General features: G+C 45.1%; 1 long non-coding RNA gene across 1 annotated transcript; it reads left to right on the plus strand.

Annotated features, from left to right (window-relative positions):
• The first annotated feature begins 461 nt into the window (after positions 1 to 461).
• LOC128904211 (uncharacterized) lies at positions 462 to 11,059 on the plus strand. The gene is made up of 4 exons (XR_008464442.1): positions 462 to 513; positions 3,986 to 4,069; positions 8,780 to 8,935; positions 10,579 to 11,059. It is a non-coding gene; the product is annotated as an uncharacterized LOC128904211 (long non-coding RNA).
• Positions 11,060 to 16,762: the final 5,703 nt, after the last annotated feature.

Raw genomic sequence — 16,762 nt, forward strand, 5'->3', positions numbered from 1 at the left:
GCTGGGCTGCTGGTATTTACCTTTCCAGTTCCATATGTCATCAGAGTTTTATTCTCAGAGGTTTGTAATCAAGCGCCTTTTCACCTTGCTAACTCAGCCCCACTTCCCTGCTCCTACCCACCTTCATCCCGGATGCCCAGGGGCTGGCGCTGCTGCCTGCCGGGGACTGTCCTGCCAGGGCCGGGAAGCTGGCAGGAGACACGGCGTGCCCTGTGCTGACACAACCCTCTGCACATTCATCCGCCAAGCTGACGAGTCTCTGCCGAAGTACGTGAACTGAGACTTTTTAAAAACACATTTATAACTTGGCCACATCTTCTGGCATCGGAGTGACCTCCCCCTCTTTTGCCAAATTTCAAGCTCTTGCTCAAATGAACGGTTGCCTAATCTTGCCCTGAAAACCACAGAACCATTTTTACAGAAACTGCCCTCCCCTTTCCTCCTCCTAAAAGAAAATGGAGGGTGAAAGAATCAGCCTGAGGCCAAGCCTTGGCAGAAGACATTTCAGCCTGGGTGAGTAACATCTAACAAACTTACCAGCGACCAAGAGCAGGATCTTATAATGAGAACTGTCAGGCGGTGGTAATTACAAGCAGTGCTACCAACTCTATCTGCAATGTGCATCACCCAGAAAAGGGGGGAAGTGCATAAATGGTAAAGATAATTTTACGTAACCTGAAGAATTGGATGCGTGCCTCCGAGTGTCTGTTTCTCATCCGACTTCATCTATCGTTAGCTTCCCTTCGTTGCTTCTTGCTGCTCTTCCTCCTCTGCAGTTCCTGCCATCTGGAACAACGCTCTTGTATTCTTCTATCAACTCTCTAATGTCAATTTTCAGTGAAATACATATCTGGGATCCCTTGTCTCTTGCTCTTACTTTTCTCCTCGTTCTGCTAATATTCATCTCTGAAGTGGTTTACTAAGAATCTTTGGGATTTGTTTAAAAAAAGGATTATTAAAAGGACACAAATCTACAAATACATGTGATCCTGAATGCATTAACATTAACGATACTGACTTTCACTGGACAATTTATGTAAAGCTATTTCCTGACCATGAACCGTTATTTAAATTAGAAGAAGGCAAAAAATCAGTGTGCAAATGCCATGGACATCTTAGATTAACTCCATTTTAAAAAAACATCTTTAGTAAAATCTACTCTGTTCCCAAAATCAGAAATAGTAATAGATGCTTTGTTTCACTCAGTGCCTGTTTTAAAATGATTTTTTAAACTGCTGATGTTACAAAAAATCCCCATGTGAGAAGCAAGGAAGAAGTATTAACTTACAATTTAGCACAGGATTGAACTTCAGATAAAACCAGCTAAAAACCCTTATACTCTATAACCCCCATCTGTGGGCACTGTCTAAATCTTATTTACATAATCTCTAGATATAAGCCTAAAAATAAGCTAACACCACGAGTGGCATACTTAGGAGAGGATGCTGCTCACCAGCCACGCAGGATAAACTATCGACAGATCGACTTGCTCAGCCAGCTCTTGCTTGGATTCACAAGGGGTTAAAATTCTGCCCAGCCAGTTGCAGGAAGGATTCAGCCGTTTCCCAGCTGTAAATCCAGGAGACAGGTTTGTTATCTAATCTGATATCTTGCATAACGCAGGCTGTGGGGCTTCCCTGGATCGATGTTTACCCAATTAGACCATAATCTTCTTGGAAAAAGCCAAACCCAGGCACAATTTTATGGTAGCTCCAGGTACTTCACACACTGAGCCCCCGGGTTTTGCATCTGTAATGCTTTCAGGTTAACTATGGGCGTAACCTGTGAGCACCTAGAGTTACCTAAGCACTTGGCACCTTCTTAATGGTGACGAACAGGTAACACCAGCAGTTTAATCACGGTCATCCTAATGGGCATCTCTCTTACCCAACAGGAAAACTCTATCCTCCCTGGGATGACAACTGTTTCGCCAGCTGCAGATTTAAAAAGGAACATCTGTTTTGAAAATAGTCTATTAGATTTCAATAGCAGGCTCGTTTACATAATTTGCTGTTAAACTAATTTACAGTCTACTAATCAATGCAATTACCTGGGTTTTCTATTAGTGAAGATCTCTTTTCCCACTTACTCGGAGCAAAGGGAGCACTGAGGGGGCGTTCGCTTTCACACAGCTGTTGAATCCTGCTCCAGAGACATTTGCAGACGTCATCGGAAAGGCCACTGAGAATGATCAGAATTGCAGGAAATTCACTTTTTTCCTTATTTATGGGTTTTATGAATCAAAACTCTCTTTATCTTTCTGGTTTCTTCATTCACTGTCTTCTGGAGAAGGTGCATGTGATGGGGCGGTCTGGTAGGTGGTACTGTGGATTAGAGGGATGCGGTGTGGTGGGATGATGTGATCGATGCACGTGGGGTGTGGGGAGCTGTCAGCTGGGTCTCATCCTGTTTCCTTTCCATGTCTGTTTTCTGTTACCCAATTATTGGACGGTGCTTGTGGGAAACCAGCTCAGAAGGAGAATGGTTAATTGTTCATTGGTGCCTCCTGGGGAGGATCCGAGCCCAGAGAGGGTCAGGAGGAGACAAGGGTGACAAGTCGGTCCCCAGAGGCAGGGAAGGGGCAGGGAGACAATGGGTGCTGCTGAGCCAGCCAGGTTTAGCTCTCTAGGCTGTGTTTCCATCCAAGTTCAGCTGGGAAGTAAGACACATTGCTACATCTCTGGAAAGCACTACGGTTCGTAAGTCAGCCTGAGGGCTTGAGCCGGCCACGTGGCAAGAGGGGTAGGAGAGACCCAAATAATATATTGTGTCTGCACTTTTTAAAGTCTTCCTACTCCTAGTATGAAAATCAGAGCACAAACTCTTTGGTTTCCTCGATGTCACCACCACAGCTGGGCAAGCTGGAACAATATCTTCATTGTATTCAAATGCATACGTGCTCCTAGGTTTCTGTATCCCTTTGCCCATTCCTGTGAGGAACCAGGACAGCTGTGGGGTAGGACGAGCTCTCCTTTCATCAGCCTTGTTCCAGGGGAGGCCTGGGAATTGCAAGGTCACAGATGCCGGCTTGTGAAACTGCTGAATGAATCAGGCGGGAGCCGGTTTGTTTACACGGAAAGCTGGTACACAACCTGGGCAAGGCAGATCAGGAGAGGCGAAATACAGATGCTCTGCTCCAGCCAGAACGGAGATCAAGTATACTTTGTAAACAAGGTCAGTAATAGATCTCCCAGATGTCGAGAACCAGATGTAAAAATGACTGATGTGCTTACAAACTGAACATTGCAAATCTGGACTTTAAGGAGCTTCCCACGTGGAATGGAAGCTGCACCCCACATTAGACACCCACCTTCCCTGTATGCAACATTTAGGAGGACTCAGATGATCTCAAAGGGATCTAAAACGCGAACATGTAGAGCAAGAGCCACCTGATACTAAGCTGTTTTGTGGGAAGCTACTTGTAATGAACTAGCAAGAAGTACTGCGGACAAGCATAGATTAAAATTTTGCCTTTTGGGGTTTTTATTGCCTTGCTTTACCGAGGGTCCGTAGCTCAGAGGCTCCCCTTCAGCCCAGCTGTCTTTGCAATTCATTTGTTTCCTGGAAAAAAAGGCTCAAGCTTATTTTAGAAGAGAGAAGGTGGTTGATGTTATCATGATATGGCATATTGCACAGGCTCTAATATGGTCGTTCTGCATCCCTGCTGATTTTTAGTAATTTCTGTGTCCCCATGCGTTCGGATCTCTAGTCCCGTGAGTTGCACAGTGCCCATGAGCAAGTAAGAAGTTGTGCTCTTGTGACTGCAAATCGGTGCCATCAGCTGAAGAAGGTGACCCAGCCCTGGCACCTGGGCCGTCACGCTGGCCCACCTGCCCCAGTAGCCTGCTGCACAGCTCACATGCCCAGGATGTGGAGGACCTGTTGTGAATCCCCTCCTTACTCTGAAAGGCTAAATGAGTGCAACCAACACGTTTGGGTTACAGATAACTTGGAATAATGCCACTATTTGCCAATCTTCCTCTAGATGCTTGGACTATCAAGCAGCCAAGGATTATAGAGTGCTGGGGCTGAAGACACGAGTGCCTCCTCTGGTGCGGGAGAGTGGCAGGTAGGTAGGAGGTGGATTTTCCTCCCCCAAACCAGCTTAACAAGCGAAATAGCAGTCAGGCTCTGTCTGGCTTTCCTTAGACCCATGACTAGTTGTCTTCAGCTGCATTACTTTGTACTTGGATGCTCTGATGTCTTATAAATAGCTGAGAAATCAACCGCCAGACCTGTCCCTGAGCGCTCACTCAACCCTCAGAGGTGTTTGGGGGGGATGAAGGAGAAGCATGCGACAAAGGTTAGCAACAACTAGAATTTGTAGCCTTTGAATCTTTGAAGGGGTTTCTTTTTCTCCTTCATTCAAAGCTGAGAGGACCTGAGACGTCAGCTGCCTCTCAGGTGCTTCTATTTGAAGCAGGGTGTATGTGATAAGCAAGGAGAAAACATGCTGTTAAATGTGGAATTTGCAGAAAGCAGCCTGCCCTGCGCTGGTTCCAGGAGAGCTCTGTTGGCTGCAGAAGTGCAGTCAGGTATCCCAAAGGATACTCACCAGTCGCCCAAGTGTTAACTTTTTATAGGATGCACTTCAGGAATGTTGCCTCTCCTTGCCTTGGTCTCCTACACCAACATGCAGATCTCCTCTTAGATAGAAGCCATCTCTGCCCGCTTTCCACCAGCTCAGTATAGGAGGACACGGAGACCCTTTGCACGGTGCAGGCCATGGCAGTGGTCCTGCTGCGGAGCTGCTGCAAAAGCGGCCCGTGCTTCTGTTTTCTCCCTGGCTTATCTCGGCCGATGGTAAACGGTTCGGTACAGAGACGGCGTGTGCGTTTGTGGAGTAGCACAAAGGGCTCCCTAGGCTGTAGTGTAATCCAAATAACAGATCCATAACAGATAAGCCACAGGAGACAGAGCTGGCCAAAGCTTTAGGCAGAAGTATGCCAGTAAAGTATAGAGAATATAGGTGGGCGGTGAGCGCATTTTTATCTAATTCAACACGCTATCTTATCTGGTGCCAGGGGAAGGCAGTTCTTACATAGCTGCAGCTGCTACATGTCTACATACATCTTCTGTGAACAGCGTTAAAAGCTGTCCAAGTCCAGCCACCCATAAGAGTTACCGTTCAAAGCCCCACAGAACAGTTCAGGTATAAGAAACACTTTGAAACACTACATTAAGGTGTTTTTTTACCCCTCCCCCCCTCCGATTTAGGGAACAACCCGCTCATTTACCTAACGGGGCATTGATTTCAAGGGAGGCACAGAACTGGCAGAAAATACTGCGAAGCGTCTGAGCTATTTCTGAGGCAACCGAACTTCTGCATTACGAATTACAGAATTTGTTTGTTTTTATGTTACAGTTATATTTGTTACAGATATTTGGTTTATATTTACAGTTCTAATATTTTGTGGAGTGACTTTCCGGCGCCACACGCGGCACAACAAAACAGCCTGATTTGGCAACGAGGTGTGCAAAAGGTTCCCGAGATACTTGTCGATAAGAAGACGACCGTGGGTGAGGGTGGGCCCTGCTCGGGGCTCCAGCCCCACGATGGAGCCATCGCCTGCCCGGGGCCTGCCCAGGACACCCGCGCACCCAGTCTCAAAAATGAACTTTTTTTTCCATATTTGTCCACTCGGTGGTGCTAAAACAACACCAGCCCTTTTTTGGCTTTTTCTCACTGCCCGTGTCAGGCAGAGAGTGTCTGTGCTCTTTTGGGATGTTCAAGGCACTGCTTTAAAAAACTACCTCTGCAAATCAAATAGCCAGGAAACCTAAATAGCTCCCTGGGTCACTGCTTCGTACCCTGGTGCTTCCAATGGAATAGACATAAGCAACACAAAAGACTCGTCATGCCTAATTACATATGAAGAGACTAGCAAGCACACAATTTGATCTTTTTTCCTAATGTTGATTATAATTTAATTAATTTGAGATTCTGTGTTGTTTTTAGAGACAAAGTGAATGGGGTAATTTCACTACCAAAACTATTTTTGCTTTCAAAAGGAGCTGACTGAGAAGAGCTAGCACTGCTAGGCAAAATTTGTGGGAAAAATCAATTTTTTTCTGTTAATCAACTGATACGAAAAAGATGGGTGAAAAAAAAAAAGTTTAATCTGTGACACACAACTGTCTTCAGGTTCAATTACTTTTAAACCTGCGTGTATCACTAAAGGAGATGTTCTGCTGGGAAGGGCTGTGTGTATGGGATGCTATGGAAGTACCTCCAATGCCAGACTAACCGGCTGTTAGGAGGTCTCTCCCCTTCTCCAGGCAGAGGAACTGGCCAGGGGGCAGCTCGGAGAAGGGATGCGGGGATGCAGCGATGCTTCTTGGTCAGGACTCAGGCTCCCAGCAGGGAATTCAGCCTGCCCAAAATCTGAATTGACTTGTGTGCTGCCTCTGGGTATTTACAGGCAGGAGTGATGAACCCAAGCCTCAGCATCCAGCGCAGAGCCCATGTGGAGCTGCACAGCGTGAGAAGGATCAGGATTTGAGCAGCCAGAAATGTTTCCTAACCCTAATTCTCAGAGTCAACACTCACAAAATGGCAAGTGGCTCAGTATGTCTGAAGGGGAGGATTCTCTGAAGTTAAAATTGGTGAGAAAAACCTAAATAGCTCTGGTGGGTTGGCCCTGGCTGGATGCCAGGTGCCCACCAAAGCCACTCTGTCACTTCCCTCCTCACCTGGACAGCAGGGAGAAAATATAACAAAAGGCTGGTGGTTCGAGGTAACAACAGGAAAAGATAACTCACCAATTACTACCATGGGCAAAACAGACTCGACTTGGGGAATTAATTACCAATCAAATCAGAGTAGGATAATGAAAAATAAAAAACTTAAATCTTAAAGTACCTTTCCCCCTCCCCTCCCTTCTTCCTGGGCTCAACTTCACTCCCCATTTCTCTATCTCCTCCCCCCGAGCGGCACAGGGGAACGAGGAATGGGGGTTGTGGTCAGTTCATCACACGTTGTCTCTGCTGATCCTTCCTCCTCAAGGGGAGGACTCCTCACACTCTTCCCCTGCTCCAGCGTGGGGTCTCTCCCATGGGAGACAGTCCTCCACGAACTTCTCTAACGTCAGTCCTTCCACGGGCTGCAGTTCTTCACGAACTGCTCCAGTGTGTGTCCTTTCCATGGGTGCAGTCCTTCAGGAACAGACTGCTCTAGCGTAGATCCCCCAAGGAGTCACAAGTCCTGCCAGTAAACCTGCCCCAGCGTGGGCTCATCTCTCCATGGGGCCACAGGTCCTGCCAGGAGCCTGCTCCAGTGTGGGGTCACAGCCTCCTTTGGGCATCCACCTGCTCCGGCGTGGAGTCCACCACAGGCTGCAGGTGGATCTCTGCTCCACTGTGGACCCCATTGGCTGCAGGGGACAGCCTGCCTCACCATGGTCTTCACCACGGGCTGCAGGGGAATCTCTGCTCCAGTGCCTGGAGCACCTCCTCTCCCTCCTTCTTCACTGAACTTGATGTCTGCAGAGTTGTCTCTTTCACATATTCTCACTCCTCTCTCTGGCTGTGGTTGCCCAGCTGTGCAGCAACTTTTTCCCCTTCTTAACTATGTTATCCCAGAGGTGCTACCACCGTCGCTGATGGGCTCGGCCTTGGCCAGCAGCGGATCCATCTTGGAGACAGCTGGCATTGGATCGATCAGACATGGGGGAAGAAGCTTCTAGCAGCTTCTCATAGAAACCATCCCTGTAGCTCTCCTGCTACCAAATCCTTGCCATGCGAACCCAATACAATAGCATGTGATGTGATTACATTTATTATATTAATTCTTGTAATATAAGTCTGTGCAGAGAATTGCAATGGTACCTCTGAACTCCGGTTTTATGAAAAAACTCCAGGTAACCTCAGCACTCACCAGCACACGGGCAGTTAAGTCCTTGCAGACAATGCTGTACTTTGTTCTCCCTCTTCATACCAGTTTTTAGCTTATTAACTTCCTGTGACTAGAAGCAGTGTTGGGAGTTAATGAACTAATTTACCGTTTACAACCTGCTGATGCACATGGACGTTTTAACCATTTAAATTCTCTGTGAAGAGCCCAGCTCATGCTCCAGGAGCGTGGCCATGTGCCAGGGACGTGACCAGGTTGTCCTCTGCACGGAGCACCACGCCTGGTATGTGTGGGTGACGCTGGGTCAGGCAGTGCCTGTGCTCTGCCAGGGCTGGACCTCTTCCAGTTCACAGGCTGCCCAGGAAATACGGATTTACCTGAATCCTGGCTTCTCTTGTGCTGTGAGTCAAAAAGCCCCCATAACTTTCCCTACTCAATCCAGTTCTGTGGGAAAAGCAGATGTTCACCACCGAAACACTCTGGCTCTGCAGCAGTGGTGTGCCTCCCTCCTCTGAGACCTTGGCTCCACAGGCTGGGGAGATCCATCTTCCGTCCGCGAACTCTCACATCCCTTCAGCTTCAAAGACGATTCCCACAAACTCTGAGGGGAATCCTGCCAAATTTCCTGCCCCTCCCGCCCCCTGCGAAAGCTCGTTCCCCAAAAAGCAATCTGAAACCTCGCTGAGGATTCCACTGAAGCCTCTTTGGCAATAAAATCCCACTGTCACGCCCCGGGATAGATCATGCTCTGGAAACACAGCCCTTGGTGGGAACAGCCAGATCATTTTGATTAGCTTGACTACTTGTCTTGGGAAATTTGGCACTTTGTAAGTGTGTCAAAAGTTTCTACGTGTCTGAACCCACCCGTAGACTGCTCAGCCTTCCAAATCCCTGATGTGTGAAACACGCTGTTGTGCTCTTCTGCAGGACCACCCTCCCAGAGAGCAGTTTATCCCTGTGCTCTCTCGCCCTGTCTGGCCGCCTGAACAGCAGGCTCCTACTGCGTTTTACTTGTCGGACGTACAGAATGAGGACGAGATGTCAGAACTGCTGCTAACCCGTGAGATGCAGCTGTCATGACAGGTGGGTACCTGGATTTTCACACTCCGAAGTGACAGTGGGGACAGCGGTGCCCTGAGCCACAGGGAGGAACAGCCCAACCCAAGACAAGGTGAGAAGAGGCTCTTTGGGACCAGTGCCTGTGGCCACCCAGCCTGAGCCTTCTGGGCTGGTGTTTTATGAGCTCAGGCCTGCCAAATTGACATCTACAGATAGTTTTTAGCGTCCTACTAGGCATATGTTATTGTCATAGCTCATTCTGTGTCATTATTGCAGTAAAACAATGACCCTTTCCTGATTATCTTCTAAAAAAACCCACTCCAAAGCAGTGCATTTAAAAAAACAAACAACAAACAAGCTCATGAGTTCTGGTCCCCTGCCCCAGAAGGGAACGTTTCAGTTTCATTTCTCTGCAGTTCTACCAAATCCTGTCCTCAATGAAACAACAGTGAAAAGGGACAGAAACAAAAAGACAAACATATTTGAAGGTCTGCTGTGTTGACCCATAACTTCCTGCTGTAGGACTTCTTGTACCTTCTGCCGCTGCTAGGAACAGCCCCAGCCAGCCCACAGGTCCGGTTTGTGGGAACCGCTGTCGGGTTCCTGCCTTTGATACATAAACCACGCACTGAAAAGCATGTAGATCTGGAGAAACCATCGACTTATTTATCATTTTCCCTCGTCCACCGGTTTTAGTTACATTAGCCTCCTATGATGTTACAGAAACATAAGATTAAAACCAGATTTGTTTTCTGTTATCTGTCCTAATAGCCTCGGAACAGGCTCGCCAGCGACTTAACGCTCACCTCCTTAGCAATTAACAGAGAGAAAAAGGCACTTCAGGGTGGTGCATGCAATCCATTTTAAATGTCTGTTTCAGGATTTAATAAAAAACACATCCTAAAAGCACCTTTTTCTTTTCATTCGACTACGAAGACTAACCAGCTCAGATAAATATCTCTATCCTACAGCTCTTCTACATTTTACTAGATGATTCTCTCTTGCTAATTGCATCACTGTAACCTTTGTCCTTCTCTTGCCTGACATTCAAATTCTGCATCCTTTTTTTTTTGGTGTTTCCTAAGAGTTTTGCTGGTCAGCAGCTCTTTTTGTTTCCAGAGCTGCTGTATCATGCCTGTCTTCTATAGCCTTCTGTAGTGCCTGTCATAGTGTTATATTACAGAAGACAAACACACATGGCTTTGCGGAGGCTTGCCTTTTGTTCTACTATTTATTGAACAGAAGAAATTGGTTTACAATGATCTTTCTAGGAAAATGCCATAGTCTTTCTTGCTGGGGCTGGGCAAATATACTGTAATGTGGGCGGCCTGACAACCTGCAAACGATGTAGCTGACAACTTCTCCGCTGAGGAGTTACTTGTGTAATAGCTAAAGGGACAAAACAACATTTGAAAAACAGGATATTGTATAAATGTGCTCATTTTCTGCATGCAGAAGATTAGCATTGGCTAGAAAGGAACTGACTGGAGGGGGAAAGAGAGCTTTGAAAGGCCAGAAACAAAAGAATAGCACTCACAATGTGTATGTATTTCAGTCTACAAAGCCTTGGCCCGTAGGTCTACATGTCTGGATGCGGGATTGAGCAGCTTCGTATGTACATGCAGCGTTTCACTTCAAAACAAATGAATTTTTGAATTACTCCACAGGAGCCGGCAGAAGGGGAATCACTGCGGTAACACCGAATGTGCTAAGGTCTGAAGTGTGCCGCATCTTTTATAGCGACTGCTGCATATTGAGAAATGCGGCCCCAGAAGCGGTAACCTCGTGAACTGCCCGGGCATGAATACCACTATTGTTTCCAAGTAAGAAAAACAGACCCGCAGAAAACAGAGAAACTCCTACAATCCTGGGCCGATGCCAAACCATTGTATATTCTTTCAGAGGAAGATAACCTGCTTAATTTTGGATATGTTTTCACGGTAGCTTATTTTCTGTTTATAACCAAGTGGCCACATGAAGGAGACGGTGTTCTGGAGACCTACAGCATGTGTTTGACAAAGCTCAGACACAAACCAGGTTCATAGATAGATATCCATTCAAAACTGTATTAGGAAGAGCTTCGAGGTAGGATAAAAGTTAACTTTCTGTAAAATAAACCCAAGGAAGTCACAAGGAAGAGGCAAGAAGGGCAGTATCAAACCCCAAGACATTTGTATTAATTCAGACCCTTGCATTTGTACTTCTCAACGTGCAGGTGGTGCTAGAAATGATGCTGTGTGCTTGAAGTTTCAAAATATTTGATGTTGAGACACACGGACTTCTGTGCCAGGCCTTAGACAGTAGCTTAATCTCCACTATTACCACAGCCCGGAGAGAGCACAGCATCTTGAATCTCAGAAATGCTGGTCTTGTCTTTTTTAAAGATGTGCCTTACTCTCAGAGCAGAATAAAATCCATCTCATGTCTACTTATGAGGTTAATGTTTTCTAAAGTAATGACTTCTTAAAACCTCAGAGGCTGGGACTTTATTTTCCAGATGCTGTACAAGCTTATTTTACCAGGTTATCCCATTTGTTGAAAACACACTCTTACTGCTTTTGTTTGCTAGCAATGGCGTGGTTTATTTTGTTTCTTTATCTCGCATAACAGGACATGTTCTCTTCATGTTCTTTGATCACAGTGATGTTTAGGACAGCCCTTTTCCATCTGAAAATGGTCTCTCTCTGATGAAATTACTCAACACAGTAACAAAAGACCCTTTGCTCTTCCCAGGCTGCTGTATCCTCTGTCTCGGTGGCACTGTGGGGTGACGACCTCAGCATCTACCTCCCGCCCCCCAAACCAGCAGTGTTTGCTGGCGCTCTGAATTTCTGGCCCAAGAACGTTCCTATTTGGATGCAAACTTCTTTTTTTTTCCCAAAAAAAACTTTGTTCCTAAAATATGGAATTGAAAGACCTTTTGGATTATCACAATTAGTAACACTGAACTTCAGATAATAGGCCCAGATTATCGTACTAAAGGTCCAGATGGCTTCCATTGCATAAACAGATTATCTGCTACCTGGGATGTCTGGTACTGGCTGGTACTGGGATAGACGGAGGTCAGTGCAGCCACTGGCTGATGTTAAATTAAGCCCTGTCAGTATGTTCTTTGTTTCCTGAATTTGAGGTGGTCCTTCTGAATGAGCGCACCAGGAATGGAGCAATTTTCCTTCTACTTCATCGGAAAAAAAAAAAAAAAAGGAAGCGAGTTATTCAGCGTGACATGTTGCACGTGTTTTTTAGCCTGATTTTGGCATCTTGTTTATGCAATCATTTTTCGTAGAAGAATGTATCTGTCTGTCCACTCTAACCCATAACTTTTTGAGTGTTTGAATGATTTAACAGCAAATTTGTCAAAATTTGACAGCAAACTCCAGCCACTGGAAACCCAGTCTTCTAACCTTTTCACTAAATAGCTATTTATATTCACTCAATTAGCACTTGTTGTCTCCCCCTCTCCAATTTATGTGTATTCAATGGGTATTGGTATGTGGGTTAACATTCAATTTGTAGCTGCTGGCCAAAAAATCCTAGCTTAACCCCTTATCAAAGGCTCATCACCCTTCTTCCTGTTTGCATTATGTTTTTTCCTTCTAATAGACTCTCATGAAAATATTACATATTTAACTTTCTTTTTTTTCAGTAGCGCACGTTGGATTACTTTTCATTTATTTACTCCCGTAAGTGCTAAAGAGACAAAGCGTTTTCAGTACAGCTATGATTCCTCTTATTTCTCAAAATATCCTTAAGAAACACAGAATTGTGCAGCAGAATACAAAAAGGAGGCTGCAGTTTTACTACCATTTGGCAGCAAGGTTACCCTAAGCAGCCCCCGCTCCTGTCACTGAATCCCGTGTCTCGCTATAAATGTTTGTGCCATCATTGTTCAAGCAGAGCTGATTTATGGCTTCTTCAGTTTGCACACAGGGTTGTTTTGTTTTTTGGTTTTTTTTTTTTGTTTTGCTGTAAACCACAGCTCAATTCACCATTAGCTGCACTGGGAAGTCAGGCACAGAGCTCAGATTTCTGGTTTCGCTTCCAGAATTAGGGCCCTATTTTGTGTGGGACTTAAGCTCCTCTTTGCACGCAGGTTTTTGAAAGTTAGTGAATTCCCACGTGCTTATGTGCCATTTGAAACTGCAACGTAGGTACGGCGGGAAACTTCACCTTCTATCTGTAACCTCTGAATGGATGACCTAATTTCTGAGGTAGTTGGCCTTTTAAACAGAACGTTTCATCATGGTAATGACCCAGTTTCTAGGTAAAGTGCGAGGCAATCACATTCAGCGTGAGTCACAAACCACTTGTATCTTCCTGAACCTAATAGTAGTCTTTGTAGTAAACCTGCAGCGTAATCCTCAGTAATTCAAACCGTGCCGCATCTGATTCGCTTTCAGTGGAAGGAGTATTGGCAGAAAAGATTCCTCAAGAAGGTGAATAGCAACAGCTAGTGCAACTAAAGCAAATTAAATACTTTAGGAAGGATCTAAAATTTGCAGAGAGATGACGGGGAATAAATGAGGGAAATGAGATCTAGAGATATTTTCTTATCTCTACAGCAGGAAGTAACTTGGAGCTGAAATAGAGAACCTACTGTTTAGAAAGACAATTCCTTTGGAAGAACCAGGATTGTGGAGCTCTGAATTTACACCATTTGATGCAGCCAAATAGCAGCCTTTTGATTTCCTCGATATACAGATGCTCCTCTTTCCACCTAAACATGGCTTATTTTAGTCCAGTCCTCTCTGTTTTGACATTCTTCAAGTTCCTATCTCCTGCTGAATGTAATGTTTATTATACCATCAGGAGAACAACATTGTCTTCCTAGAAGCAGAGAATAAAACTGAAAAGTGAGCAGATTCTCAAATCTAAAGAGGGAATTGAATTCAACATTTACTGAGATCTTCCCGCAACTCATTCCAACTCTTTTTATCCTCCAGGTAAATAACAATGAGTTTCTGATTGATTTTAAAGCCTCAACTTATTCACTGTGGCTTTGATATGTTCTTGAGGCTATTTATGGCTTATGGGAGAATTTATCTGTGCACTAAATGTGAGAAAAGAAAACCCACAACTGATTTAGGTAAACTTTAACATTTGTACTTGTGATCCTTTGTGTAGGAGGATGTGGAAAACAAAACTCTGTCTGGGTACAAAGGGAATGGAAACTTTCCAGATTGTGAATGTACTGACCTTCAGTAAGGGAGAAGCAAGATGTACGCTCTGGGTTTTTGGCGCTTTTTTTCTTGAACATTTGAGGTTATTACAATGAGTCATGAGTGCCCTTAATATCTAGATATGATATTTGTCCCTCGTGAGCTTTTTAACCATTTTTTCGCTATATGCCCAAATGCAATTAAAAGTCTAATTTGAAAAAAAAAAAGTTAACGGTTATTGCTGGTGAAACCTAGGTGCCCTGGTGCTGTGTTCAGTCAAAACAACGTGGGCAGTTTGCATCCACCTAGATGACCAAAACATAGTTTGTCTGATGTCATGTTTACAGGATGTCAGAACTAGTCTGCTCTTGGGACTTGGCTTCCTTTGTAAATTAAATAGTGCAACTTTATCTACACTTAATATTTTCTATCTCAAGTTGGCTTTTCCCAAGTTTTCCTTAATAGCTAGTTTTTTCCTCTTTCTCTCATCATTATCCTCCTCTTATGTCCTGAAGGAGTTGATAAGTCACATCTTCCAAAGAAAATTTGGTCAGTAGTTTTTTGTGGAATGCTAATTGCCATCGTAGCTCAGTGTAATAGAAAAAACCTACCTCTTACCTGCTGGAAAGGAGGTTGGTGTTCACGATGAAGCTAACGCTTCCCAAGTTCAAAATAAGTAGATCATGTTCCATGGAGGTACTTGATACATTTGAGAAGCTGAAAAATGTGGGCACTAGCCAGTGATAACTGTTTTTATTTTTTAAAACAGCTTTTGTAGGTGGGTTTAGATTTGTGGGAGAGTGGGTCCAGGCGTCTCCTCCCATCTCTCAGTTCACCCATGCTGAGTTCAGCCATGCTGAGTTGCATGGCTCCCCGACGAAGCCTCGTGAGGCCTTGGAGAAATGCCTTGTTTCTCACTCCTAAAAGCAGCTTGGAATTAAGACAGTTTCTGTTATTTCTGTCTATCAACAACCTGGCAGGCTAGAGATACAGTTGAAGTAATACATTTAATGTTCTGGGGAGTACTTTTTCTTCACCTAACTGAATACTTGTCCCTAAGACAAAAAAGCAACTACAGGTTATGTTCTTGGCTAGGATTAAAGACCAGAGCAGTCTTACTGAAACTGCAGATTATGTTTTATCTTATCCTCAGTAGCACTGACATGAGGTATTTGCTGCTTTGAGCTGGTTGTATCTCCAGAAAACATCTAAGATAAAAACCATGTTAATAATTGTGCATGTCAGGTTGTTAAGGTTGTGGGTGTCTAAGTGGTAAGGTTGAAATCCTAGCGACACATTCTGACAATCACTTACGGTGGTGAGAAACTAGGTAACTATTTTTTCTATAATTTACGGGAGAGAAGAGCAGTAGCAATGGAAAGGCAAGTAACAGTGCCTTTTCTCCCTCGCTCCCCTTCACAGATGTTGAGGGGTGTGTTACAGAGGTGTCACTAAATCCAGATGTTTTAATGCTGCGGAAGATGGTACACTGGAGAAGCCATCAGAGAACAATGACAGCATGGGGAGACTGACATTCATCAGGCCTCTCGGAGAAGAATTCTGGACACACGGTTACACCAGGTACTCCAAGGGCTGTCAGCGCTACTTGATGTTGGCATTGACAATGCGCTCATGCTTCAGGGACACTGCGTTCCACCTCCAGAAATTTGCTGTATCACCTTTGCTCTTTCAGTCAACACTGTCACTAGGTTTATTGTCATAAATACATAAAAGCCATGCTTTTATTAGCACTTTGACCTCTATGATTAGATGTGACTCCTTAAGTAAGTAGTTTCTCTTGGTTGAGGACAGCTTTGTCTGAATGCAGCCTTCTTCCCCCCTCTCCAGGGCCAAGGGACTGCAAAGTAGAGTGCCTTATTTCAGTTCATCAATCCTGCCGTTTTTTAGGTGAAGATTATGATCTTGGAAACTTGCTGCAGTAGGTGAAAGGGCTGGAATAAGGATCAGTCCCACTGTGATGTGCCACAGCCTGAGAATCAAAGCCGAAGCCTGCATTTAGCTTGGGTAGGACTTGAGCACCACTGCTCTCCTCTCTGTCTCTGGAGGGTTACCTTGGTCCCAGGTTGAAGCCAGACTCAGGATGCTGATGATAATTCCTCAGGAATTTCAGTGCTAAGAAGAAACCTTTAGTTATGTTCTTACTTCATGTGTCCTGGGGAATCAATCATTGCAGCTTAGTAGGTGGGGAAGTTCCCTCTTATCACTTTCTCTGAAAAGCAAAGGAATTGCTGGGAACAGAGAGCTGGGGGAGCTGCTACTATACTGGCAGAGACAAAGCAAGCAGAAAGAGCCTGTCAGCTCAGGGCAGCTACACCTCTTTTTCTGCTATTACAAGCATTTTAGCCTGTTTTTTTTTTGTTCCTCCTCCTCCCTTCTTCGTCGTTGCGACATGGGGCTTGCCAAGCAGAAAAGGAGAACCTGAAACTGCTCGCCTTGAGGCCTGGGAGTGGAGGAAAACACAGCTTCTATTGCCAGATTGGAAGGAGCCGAGGGTACAGAGGGGCAAAGGGCAGATACGGCTGGGGGTGGAGTGGCACAAGGGAGGGAGGGACGCAGGGAGTTAAGGAGGAACACTGGATTAATTAGCCTTGGGAGAATGGATGGTAAAAAGTCAAGAATCTGTTAAAATAGATTCAATGTAACTTCATTTGGGGAGTCCTGCTTGAAGTCC

This window comes from Rissa tridactyla, chromosome 1, assembly GCF_028500815.1.
Source record: "Rissa tridactyla isolate bRisTri1 chromosome 1, bRisTri1.patW.cur.20221130, whole genome shotgun sequence".
In the NCBI taxonomy this organism is placed as follows: domain Eukaryota; kingdom Metazoa; phylum Chordata; class Aves; order Charadriiformes; family Laridae; genus Rissa; species Rissa tridactyla.